The sequence below is a fragment of the Macadamia integrifolia genome, chromosome 1 (assembly GCF_013358625.1).
Source record: "Macadamia integrifolia cultivar HAES 741 chromosome 1, SCU_Mint_v3, whole genome shotgun sequence".
Lineage (NCBI taxonomy): Eukaryota > Viridiplantae > Streptophyta > Magnoliopsida > Proteales > Proteaceae > Macadamia > Macadamia integrifolia.
In genome coordinates, this window is record NC_056557.1 from 4,689,858 (window position 1) to 4,701,907 (window position 12,050).

General features: G+C 35.9%; 1 long non-coding RNA gene across 1 annotated transcript; it reads right to left on the minus strand.

Annotated features, from left to right (window-relative positions):
- Window positions 1-2,398: 2,398 nt before the first annotated feature.
- LOC122076572 lies at window positions 2,399-12,050 on the minus strand. Its single transcript, XR_006139536.1, has 6 exons — window positions 11,755-12,050; window positions 3,737-3,794; window positions 3,377-3,612; window positions 3,083-3,283; window positions 2,908-3,000; window positions 2,399-2,808 (listed from the first exon to the last, which is right to left on the minus strand). It is a non-coding gene; the product is annotated as an uncharacterized LOC122076572 (long non-coding RNA).

The following is a 12,050-nucleotide window of genomic DNA, read 5'->3' on the forward strand; positions in this document are numbered from 1 at the left end:
TACTTCCAACCCTTGTTGGGTCAAAACCCTAGATTGGACAAGTTCTTCTTCACTGTTTGCTTCTAAAGCCGGTCATGTTGATCTGACCAGTCAAGTGCTACTACATCAACATCCCTTCCTTTTAAAGAATTCAACTCAATTGAGTTTGGAAAAAGACCAAGAATACAATTTAAATCAACCCGCCTGAGGGAAAATGTACCAACTATCCGTTTGAGTTTGAGAGGTGGAAGATCTTTCACCGAACTACTTTAATTAGCATGGGTTGGAGCTTGTTGGTATACTTTGTGACAAGCCGTAGCTATGTACAATAGAATGATTTATTTGAAACACCGTATCAATAAATGCAGCCATATCTTTTTTTTCGCCATAAAGAGTTTTTTTTTTCCCTAAAACTCAGCAAGTGAATTTCATTAATAGAACAAAAGAATGAGAGCATACAAAAGAGATCTATTTGATTGTATTTCCACCTTCGACATGCCCATCAGTAAAAAAGCAAACAATCAAAAGAAAACTACATAAACCGATGTCTCGATCTCTACTAAAAATCCCAATTTAGTTCATGATTAACAAAATGAGGAGTTGTATCCCAAATAGTAGTACTTCTAGATGTTGCAACATGTTTGGCTAGCTTATCCGCTACTGGGCTTATCTCCTTGTAAAGCTGTAACAATGTGAGAATTTTCAAATTATACTGTCCAAGTACCGCTTCAGATGCCACCAATTTTGTTCAAAGCACTAAGGAATCACATGATTGCGAACACAACTCACTACAAAAAAAATGCTCTTTAGGGGTGGTTTTTACTGCCGCTAAAACTAAAAAAACCGCCCCTAAAGATTTTAGGGACGGTTTTTTTTACCGCTGCATACCCATCATTAAATGTGGCGCCGCTAATGCTTAGAGGCGATTTTTTTCTCCTGCGCGTAAAATGGGTTTTTAGGGGTGCTTATATTATCCGCCGCTAAAGAGGTCATTTTTAGGGGCGGTTAAGTACCCTCACTAAAGATGTACTCTTTAGGCGCTGATATTGACCCTCAATAAAGTTGTACTTGTTACGGGCGGATAATTACCCTTGCTAACGAAGTACTCTTTAGGGGCGGAAAATTACCCTCACTAAAGATGTACACTTTGGGGGTAGAATACATACCACCACTAAAAACGTATATTGGGACGGATCGACACCGCTAATGATATGATTATTCACTTGTTTTTATTACCGCCCCTATAGGGTTTTTTTTTTTTAATAGTAATGCACCAATCTTTGCCACCTGAAGACCCCCCACACTCACCCAACCAAAAAAACAAATAATATTAAACAAGAAGTCTTGACAAAAGAGGAAATGATTGAGATGATTAAACACGTCTTGACAAAAGAGAAAATGATTGTGGATCATTTCAAAATATTGTTCTACAGACTTAGTTCACTAAGCCTAAGCAAAAGAAATTGAAAACACTTCGAAACCATTGTACTCAAAGTAGCGAGATATATTTTTCCTATCATGTGAAATGTAAACCAAATTTGATTTGTAAAGGTCTTGGATCTCATTCACTTCTCCTACTAGCTTGATGCCCTCATTTTCTATCTCATAAACCCTTAGAATAAGAGAAACGCATCTCAATTATGTCAACTTGCACATATAACAAATTTTCAGTCAACAAGTACATTTATCTAATTGATAAGAACATCTTAGACAGGTATTCAAAGGTAACTGAAAAAAGAGAAAGACAATTGAAGCAACTTTTCATTAAGATTCAGAATCTAAAAATGAAAAAAAAATGACATTAGAAGTAAATTTTCATTAAGATTCAAAATCTATAACTGAGAAAAAAAAAAGACAATAGAAGCAAAATTCTCATTAAGATTGGACATATAGTCTGGAAGTAATGAAGAATTCTAGTTAACCAAGAAGATCTAGCAATCATACTGTCTTTCCTACAGAAAATGATCTCATACAAAAGTTAAACTGAAGAATAAGAAGTGAAAATGGGACAATATTCCCATCATGAAATCGGAGGAGTTATTCTACTTTCCTACAAAGTAACCTCATACACTTTATTACATGTACAAAATGAAGCAAATCAAAATATAAAATTAACATATATACTTTCATGTATAAGAGGAAGAATTGTCTTACCCAAGAGTAGGAAATGTATAAAATTCATGCAGAAGCTGAATTCTCCATTAGTTACTTCATGGTTTTTCAAAACAAAAGATGATCACAAACTTCTGGATATCGTTATCGATAAAACTATAATCACTAACATCAAAATTGAGAAGAGCTAACTTTTACCTAAATTAACTGAATCTTGCAAGCTTCTATTCATGAAGAGTTGGGTAAGTTTTTCAATTTGTGATTGCATACTACTAATCACATCTTCATTCTTCTTCCTTTCTAATTCCATCTTCTCCTCTAGCATCTCCACTTTATTTTGCAACTCCTTGTTCTTCCGGTTTAGCACGACATTACTTTTCGACGATTCAAGGTCTTTTGGGCTTACCCCAACTCCAACTAGGCGCACTCGGCCATGTGATTCCTCATCAAATGATTGTGTCCATATGGACTCATGAGTCTCTTTGTTTCTCTGTAATTCTACTGGCATTGCCGCTAACTTATCTTCCATCTCTTTCTACAAATTATTGCAAACCGAGCAAGCTACCAACAATGATCAAGGACCTAGTAACTATGAATAAAAAACACAATATATACCAGCTTTTTACCTGATTCTTCATCAACCGGCTCTAAGTTCTTTTTCACACGTGTTATCTTGTAAAAGTCGATCTTTAACGGTTCTTCACCAATCTCCTGAAGCTGATAAAATAAAAAAAAGGATAAAAAAATACAAAATATACCATCATCGGCTCTTCAAATGATCCAATAAAATTGTAGTTCACATGATATGAAACTAACCTTTACATCAAAAACTTGGGCAAAACTTTGTCGGCCCGCAGTGTGCCTCATTTTCTGTTGCTTTCTATTCTCTTTATTCCACGAACACATTTCCTACCATAGTGAAAACATAAATCATACAATATTCAAGAAGCAAATACAAAAACATGTAACAGGTTTGTATAGGCATCATTACCTGATACTTCACATCAGCCCACATATCTATAAGGTATTTCCACTAATCCAATGGAACACGGACATCACGTTTTGCAAAGCATTCATCAATCGTCATTGATTTATCATATATTTCTTTTAATTCAAGCCTGAAGTCCTTCCACCAGATACCCATTTTTCGAATAACCCATTTTTTTGCTAAAATTTCAATTTCATAATAGTCCTACAGAACAATGTAGTATATTAATTAAAAAATAAAATAAAAAAAATTTACAAAAATCATACATTAAAAATGTTAATGTTGGTATCACCATACCGTAACTTTTTCCCAAACTGATTCCTTATAGTATTGAGGAACTTTCTGTAATTCCCAATAATTTAGTGGCATCGTGGTGGGTGTCCTTACATGTGTGCCCATCCATATAAGTAATCGTGATGCCTCCTTACCAACCCCTTGGTGATAACGATTGGTCCTAACTTTTACCTTTTGGCCACTTGACAAAGAAGTTGTAGTGAATCCCCTTGACCAATCACGTTTCTTACGACGATTGTCTACATGTAAAATTACAATTTACAACAACAAATAAATACAATTTAGTGATAAAAAAAGTGAATACATTATCAAAAAATCAACTAAATATGTCATTACATGTTGATAAAAATAGAATAGCCATACCCAATGCAACCGCACTCGTAGAAGCAACGTCCACATGATCATTATTCCTTTTCTACAACTGCCATAAAACAACATCACTTGAATAGTAAGTACTATTGTCCGTACACTATTAGCTAACATTTAATTGATTTTTGCACTTTCAATAAAATACTAAACCTTAAAACAAAATATAAAAAAAATCATAGTCAATAAATTTATGTGTTACTTTGCAAAGCATCGATTAGTTCTAAGGGCGCATCCACTATTATTCCCTCCATGTCTGATCTTATCAAACTAAGATCGATTTCACCTTCACCAGCTTATCCCCCTCTACTGTCAATGTTTTGAAGTGATATTTCTTTCCAATTTTGAACATTGTCTTCAGGTACATCTCTCTCCATATTATAATAATCACGTATCAATGTTTTTATAACAATTTGCCATTCTGATTTTGTGGGGTCTTGCACATAAAACACCTGATTTGCTTGTGTAGCAAAGACAAATGGTTCATCCATTTCATTTACCCCAGTATGCTTCAAGTGATTGAAGTTTCCAAATGTAAACCCGAAGTCATCTTTGACCACCCCCTTGTTAGTCAGCCCAGTTACATTGAAATAACACTATTTTTAGATTCAGAGAATATTATAACTCAATGACTTCCTTCAATATGCCATAATAAGCTACATTTCCATCGACAGGCCTAGGATCTCTACGGCCATTAATGCTTGGGGTTATTGCCGTCACTAAGAACCCATTGTTTTGAGTTTGCAAATCAGCTTCAAGTGTTAAATCGGGTGCCATTGATAATATTTCCCTTGTATCTTCTTGCCTCCCAGTCAGGCCCTTTCGATAACCATTTAATGTTGTCAGGCACCTCGACCCCGCTTTGTCGTAGCTTGTCGACCTATTCAATACAAAATACACATGTTATTACGATAGGGGTATTGAACTCATTTTGTAAACCGATTTTAAACTTTCATGACATACAAACCAAGTTGGGAATGATTGTGCATGCTCCTTTAGTCTACTTTGCTCTCTGCCTTTATGACCTTGTGCCTTTTTAATTTCTTCAAGTTGATGTCTAAGAAATAAGAAAGCGTGCTTTAGGTTATCAATATGTGTTGAATCATATAAAAAGTTCACATATCAAAATTTGTCAATTTGATACTTATTTTCGATATCCCTCAAGGGCATCGTAATTGAAATGTACATATCGGTGGGCTTGATTTCTATATTCCATCTCAAGCCTAATCAGCTCAGCCTTTCCGATGGGCCTACTCATCTCTCCGAACCAAATATTCCTATTCGGTCGATTGACCCATGTTTCCACACCTTTGAAATATCTTGAATAGAATATTAGGCATTCATCTGCAATATATCCTCCTGCAATTGAGCCTTCTGGCCAACTTGGATTACTCTTATAATCCTTCAATGTCTTCATGAACCTAATTGGGATCAACAAAGATTTCTAAATTTAATAATTTTTCTATCACCAATAAGAGATTTTTAATTGAATTGACAATAAATACTAACCTTTCGAAAGGATACATCCACCTGTAATGTACTGGTCCACCTAGTCTTACCTCACGTGGTAAATGAATTAGTAAATGAACCATTATATCGAATAATGCAGATGGGAACAACCTCTCAAGATGGCATAATGTTTCTGCTATAATTGCTTCAAGTTTATGAAAATCCTCTGCTCGTGCTATTTTAGTACATAAAGAACTTTTTTTTTTTGCTAAGAATCAGCAAGAAGACTTTATTAATAGAGGAAAAAAGAATTTGAGATTACAAACGACAATGAGCTACAAATCCACCTTCGGCATTGCCATCAGCAAAAATGCAATCCAAACAAAAAGAAAAAACTCAGAAATTAATTATAAAAATCTGTATCTGGGTCTTTGCTGAGCATCCCATATTACATCCTCTGCAAGAAACGAAGGGATGACGTCCCAGTGGGTAGTCATTGTTGCTGTAGCATGCTTGGCTAACTTATCTGCAACACTATTGGCCTCACGAAAGCAATGTGTTATTGTCCATGAAGAGCTATCAAGGAAGGCTTTGTAGAATCTCCATTGTTGGTCAAACATCCATGGAATGTTATGATTTTTAATACATAACACCATGGACATACAGTCACATTCAATCCAAAGCCTTCTCAAATTCATTTGCATGGCTTGACGGATACCCAAGAAGAAAGCTTCGAACTCAGCAATGAAGTTTGTTGAAACACCGTGACAAATTGCAAAGCATCTTATTGGTTTCCCATTATTGTCTCTAAAAATTTCACTCGCTGCTGATCGACCTAGATTTCCAAGAGAGCAACCATCTATGTTCAACTTGATGAAATCCTGCATTAGGGGCTCCCAAAGTACTTCCACAATACTTTCTTTCCGAGTTGGCCCAATTTTTACCTTCAATTTTTTAGAAAGAAGGAGGTCAGAGACTGATTTAACACTTATTGAAACCAAGGAAGAGAACTCAATCAGATCGTTCAGAGATGTCTTGACTATCGCTTGAATTGAGTTAGCTCTATTATAGTGCCTCCTAGATTTTCTTTCCTTCCAAAGGTTGAAAGGAATGAGAATGACTAAGGCCAACCACAATTGCCGTAGTTGGATAGCATTAGCTTTCCTTTTCCACCACGAAAATAATTCTTCCATTGAAGGAAAACCATCCCAATGAATATTGAAGATGGAAAGCATTTCCTTCCAAACATTTACACAAAAGTCACATTCAAGGAAGAGATGAAGAAGAGATTCTTGATTATTTGTGCACATCTCACATTTAGAAACCAATGGCACTCTCATCTTATTGACTTGATCATTTGTTGGAAGGCGACCATGACTCATCCTCCAGCCAAACACAGAAACCCTTGGGAGCAAACCTTTTTGCCATACCAATTGTTCCCATCCTTGAGAAGTATTCTTCTTTCTTATACCTTCCCAAGCTAAATACACAGAAAAGATATCCGATTCAGTGAGAGTCAAGACATGTCCATCTTTCATATCCACTGAAGGAAGCTCAATAGATCTGAACTGATCACAAAGCGCTGCAAGAGTGTGGTTAGAAACCGCTGGAAAATACCACTGCCTATCCACAATAAAATCAGATAATAAAACTGATAAATTATTAGGAATAGAAGGGTTGATAGCAAGAAGATCCACAATTCTGGAGCCATTTAACCATCGATCATACCAAAACTTGATAGACTCTCCATTGCCTACTATCCATCTTTCTGAATCTTCAATAAAATCCCAAACTTTACGAAGGCCAGGGAGAATAGAAGATTTGACCGATTTTTTCAAAGAACCATCATTGGCAAGAAAACGACCCCTTAAGAATTTAGCAAACATGGAATGGTCTGATTTGATGAACCAAACTAGTTTAGCTAAAAGGGTTAGGTTGACCTCTCTTAATCATCTGATACCCAAACCACCTTCATGCTAAGGCTTACATAGAGTGTCCCATTTGATGGTTATTGCTTTAGAGGAAGAAGCATCTCCAGTCCAAATAAAGAACAAAAGAAGCCACACAGTGAAATCAGAACGAACCTAACATTCTTCGGTAAAATACAACGTAGTGCCAAAGGAAGTAATTGTTGCATTAAAATATGGCAATCATGACTCTTTAATCCTGAAATATTCCTCTCTTTGACTTGCACACAACGTGATATATTTCCAACATAACCATCAGGTACCTTCACTGTATTTAAAGATTTGCAGAATACTTCTTTGTCTTCCTTACACAATGTGTAGCATGCAGGAGGAATAATTGTTTTCTTCTTCCCCTCAATCATCTGTGGATGTAGAGATGGCCGTAAGTTCATTTCCTTCAAGTCTAGACGTGCATTGATGGTATCCTTTGTTTTATCCTTTAAATCCAACAATGTCCCAATGATGCTATCACACACATTCTTCTCTATATGCATTATATCTAGATTGTGACGGATTAGATTATCCTTCCAATATGGCAAATCGAAGAATATAATTTTTTTTCTTCCAATTGTATGGTAGTTCATGTTGGTGCTCGCTCACCAACTCTTTTGCTTCTCTTCAAATTATTGTCAGCAGGAGGCTTCCCAAATGTAGGAAATTGAACACCCTCCAACTACTCTAGCACGTCACTACTTGAAGGTAGCTTCGGTGGTTCCCCAAACTCTTCATGACCATTAAAGGATCTCTTATCCCTCTGAAATTTATGATTCATGTTGAGGAATCGACGACTACCTTGGTAACAATGCTTACCACCATATTTCAACCAAGTCGACAATGTATTTTTGTTGCAACACTGACAAGCAAATGCACTATTGGTGCTCCAACCTGACAGGTTAGCATAGGCAGGAAACTCATTTATGGTCCATAAAAGACATGCATGTAATTTGAAAGACTCTTTCTTATATGCATCATAGGTGTCAACACCAATATCCCATAATTCCTTCAACTCATTTGTCAATGGTTGTAAAAACACATCTATTTCATTGCCCGGTTGTCTGGGACTTGGAATTAACAATGTCAAAATAAATGAAGGTTGTTTCATACACATCCATGGAGGCATGTTATATGGTACAACAACAATAGGCCATGTGTTGTGCCCACTACTCTTTAAACCAAAAGGATTAAAGCCATCAGTTGCTAGTTCAAATCTAACATTTCGAGCATCCGCATTGAATGTTCGATGACATTTATCGAATTCTTTCCAGGCTTCTGAGTCTGCAGGATGACGTAACTTCCCATCATCTGTGCGTTGTTTTTATGCCATCTCATTTCAGCTGATGTTGTGGATGACATGTATAATCTTTGCAGCTTTGGTATCAAAGGGAAATGGCGCAATGTTTTTGTTGAACGTTTGTGCCCTGTTGCTTCATTTACTTCATATCTTGGAGTACCACATTTGCCACATAACTCAAAATTCGATGCCTCATTTCAGTACAACATGCAATCATTAGGACATGCATCAATTTTTTTGTAGGTTAGCCCCAATTCTTTAATGATCTTCTGTGCTTCATATAAAGATTTCGGTAAAGTATTCTCTGGGGGAAATGCCTTCTTCAATAATTTTAGCAACATGGAGAATGACTTCTTGCTCCATTTGCAAAGACACTTTATATGGTATAATTGAATAAGGAATGACAATTTTCTGAAATCCTTACATCCTGGATACAATTCTTTCATCTTGTACCAGTCTATAAAATTTATCCGCCTCATGACTTGCTCCCTCTTTATACCTACTTCGGTCACTAACCCCAGATGCTTTAGGCACATTCATGCCAAAGACATCATTTAATAAGTCGTGCATGTTAACTGTATCATCCTCATCATGTTCATCACCTAACACATTATTGTCTTCTTCAACAATTTCCAAATAACCTTCAGTTTTAGGCATATCTGAACGTGTAACTTCACCATGGGAACTCCAAAAAATATAATTTCTTATAATTCCATTACATGTCAAGTCACTAAACACTTCCTCCCGTGTTTTCGGGTATTGATTTATGCATTGTAGACATGGACATAAGATCTTCTCACTATTGGGTGAGTTGGTAAAAGCAAAATCTAAGAACTGATTTACCCCATCTATGTATTCATTTCCTACGAGGAACCCAAGGTCCTATGACTTTTCAACCCAACTTCTATCCATTCAATTAATACAATGATTCACCCTTCGGTATTTTCGTCAATCACAACACCTTAATCTACTATCTGACGGCTGTAAGTGAACAACGACATATCATAAATTAAAGCATTGATAATCAGTTACTTTCTATAACTATAATTTGGAAATAATAGGCATAGGGATACAACAACTAACATATAGAATAACAAGCAAAATCAAACTAAAAGTGAGAAAATGGATTTAATAACTAGTGAATTAAAACTGAACATGAATATGGGAAATAGAAACTAAAACAAAAAACAGAATAAGAAACCATAGAACAACAACAAATAGAAACTATGAAAAAACAGAATATAGGAAGTGGGGTCTTGACAAAAATATTCCTTACTCTCCATTTCAGCAGTCATTAGACATTGGATGGAAGTGGATGTCCTAATATGTTCAAGTTTAGATGTCTTTTAGTTTGTGGTATAGGTTGTCTTTTACTATCCGAAGTTTGATTGCATTTCCCAGATACTTGTTCAGTTAATGTGGCTTAGTTCTAACAATATATATTATCTTCATGAAGGAATATTATAGGAGAGGGCATTATGGAAGATCTTGATTTCACTTTCTTGGGTCTCTGGGTTTGTTAGTGTGTCATTGTTGTGGTAATCTTTAGATGCTTTCCAATGATGACTGACTCTGAAGTCACAGATTTATATGCCCACTCATATCTGATGATATGCTCTATTGTCTCAAAGTTCTAACTAGAGATCAAGTTTTCTTTCAAGTGTGATAGTTACATATCAATCATCCTTTGAAGTATTCTAGGACAGTTGGAGCTTTCAAGGACCAGATACTATAAAGTTAGTAAGTTACAGGTACACTTCCTTCAACTTGGTACTGAACTAACAGTCTTGATCTTCTATTTTCATCAGTAACTCGTAGATACTGAAAAAAAGACTAGGAGAAAAGGTAGAAGTTCTATTCCATATTAGCAAATCACAGGAAATTGTCTATACAACTTTGTAGGTTCTGGTTTTGGGGATTAGGTTGGGAAAAAACTATCCAGCTGAACTACTAGTTTAAACCCATTTTACAATTATAGTACATTATGAAGAGAAATACAATGCACTATAGCATCTGTACTAGGTTCCTTTTTAAGTTATTCTTTTATAATGTTTTCCCATTCAGAAGTATGAGAATGCCATTCTTATACCCTGTCCTTGGATTGTATCCTGCACTCTCATATTGGAACCTCACTGACTTCATTTGTCATCCCCATCTTCCCTTCTTTCTCACTGATCCTCTTTAAGCACAAAATGTTTAGCTTAAAGATTTGAATCAAGATTCAGTTTCAGTTTCAAATTCTCTATATCTCTATAGTGTGACAATGTTCATAAAAGGTTTGTCATGACTGATGAAAATGCATCATTCCTGAATTGATGATACTGAAATGTGAATTTATTGTCAACTTTCTTGCTTTCTTTGGTTGGGTTGTAGGTGCAGATGAACCAGAAATTTCAGTCATTAAAAAATTAAGAAGCTATCTATCAAGATCCCATTCCATTTTATAGCATTGTTTCTGTGCAATGTCTCTCATTCTTCAAGGCTGTTGTTAACTCCATAGCTGTTTCCTGATAAAAAAAAAACAAAGGCTTCACAAGATAAGTTTGTTCTCAAAATAAACCATGAATGAATTTAGGCCGGTGAGATCGAAGGAATGGAATATCTATGCTACCTCTGATCCAAGCCAATCTCAGAGAGGAGTAGATAGGGATACTTCATTGAAGAATTATGGGAGTACATTAAACGCCATCTCTTTTGGTTTTGTTGCTACAGCAATCTTAATCTCAATGTTTCTTATCATGGCTATCTTTGAACATTTGTTGAGGCCAAAACCCCCTTTCTCATCATTCGAATTTCTAACACAGTATGCAACCACTGGTTTGAAGTTTAATTTTTTTGAATCATGACAACAGAAGGATAGAAATGAATCATATCTCACTCTATTCGCCTTTTTTTCACTTATTGTTTGATTAAGAGTGATCAAGCTTTTATGAAGATATGTAGAATCTTAAGATGCAGCAAGAATGTACACGAAACAGAGTCTTCCTGGTTTTTGTACATTCTCTTAATTTAAAAAACAAACTCATAACAATGGATAATCAAATGGAGAATGCCCAGGGGCTCTCTCCTTTCTGTGTTTCACCAAAAAGGAAACAAGCTTCCACTAAATTCAAGAGGAAATACTTTATAATAAGTCGAGTTTTGATGCGGAAACCAGAATCAGAGACGAGACAAAAGGTAAATAAATAAAAAATAAAAAAAAGACAAGCAAAACGAGGAAACGATCGGCCAAATACCAATGGCCGAAATCAAAATCAAAAGAAAATAAAAGGAGAAATAAAGAGAAGAAAGAAGACGTACAGACTTACCTGAGATGGGAGAGGAAACCGAAGGAGCTGGAGTTGGAGTCACAGCTAAAGTCGCAAAGCTGCCTTGGCTGGAGTCACGATGGCTTCCTTGGCTGGAGTTGCAGTCACGGCTGAATGCAAATCGGATTATAGAAGAAGGAAGAGAGGCAACGGTTAGGTTTTGAAAGACATCAGAGAGAAAGCGGCAATTGGAAAATTTAGCGCGAAGAATCCTAATTTTTTTATTCAAAAACTAAAACCCTAACTATTGTGGCGATAAAGATTAGCGCTGCTGCTCTCGCAATGTGGAAATCGCC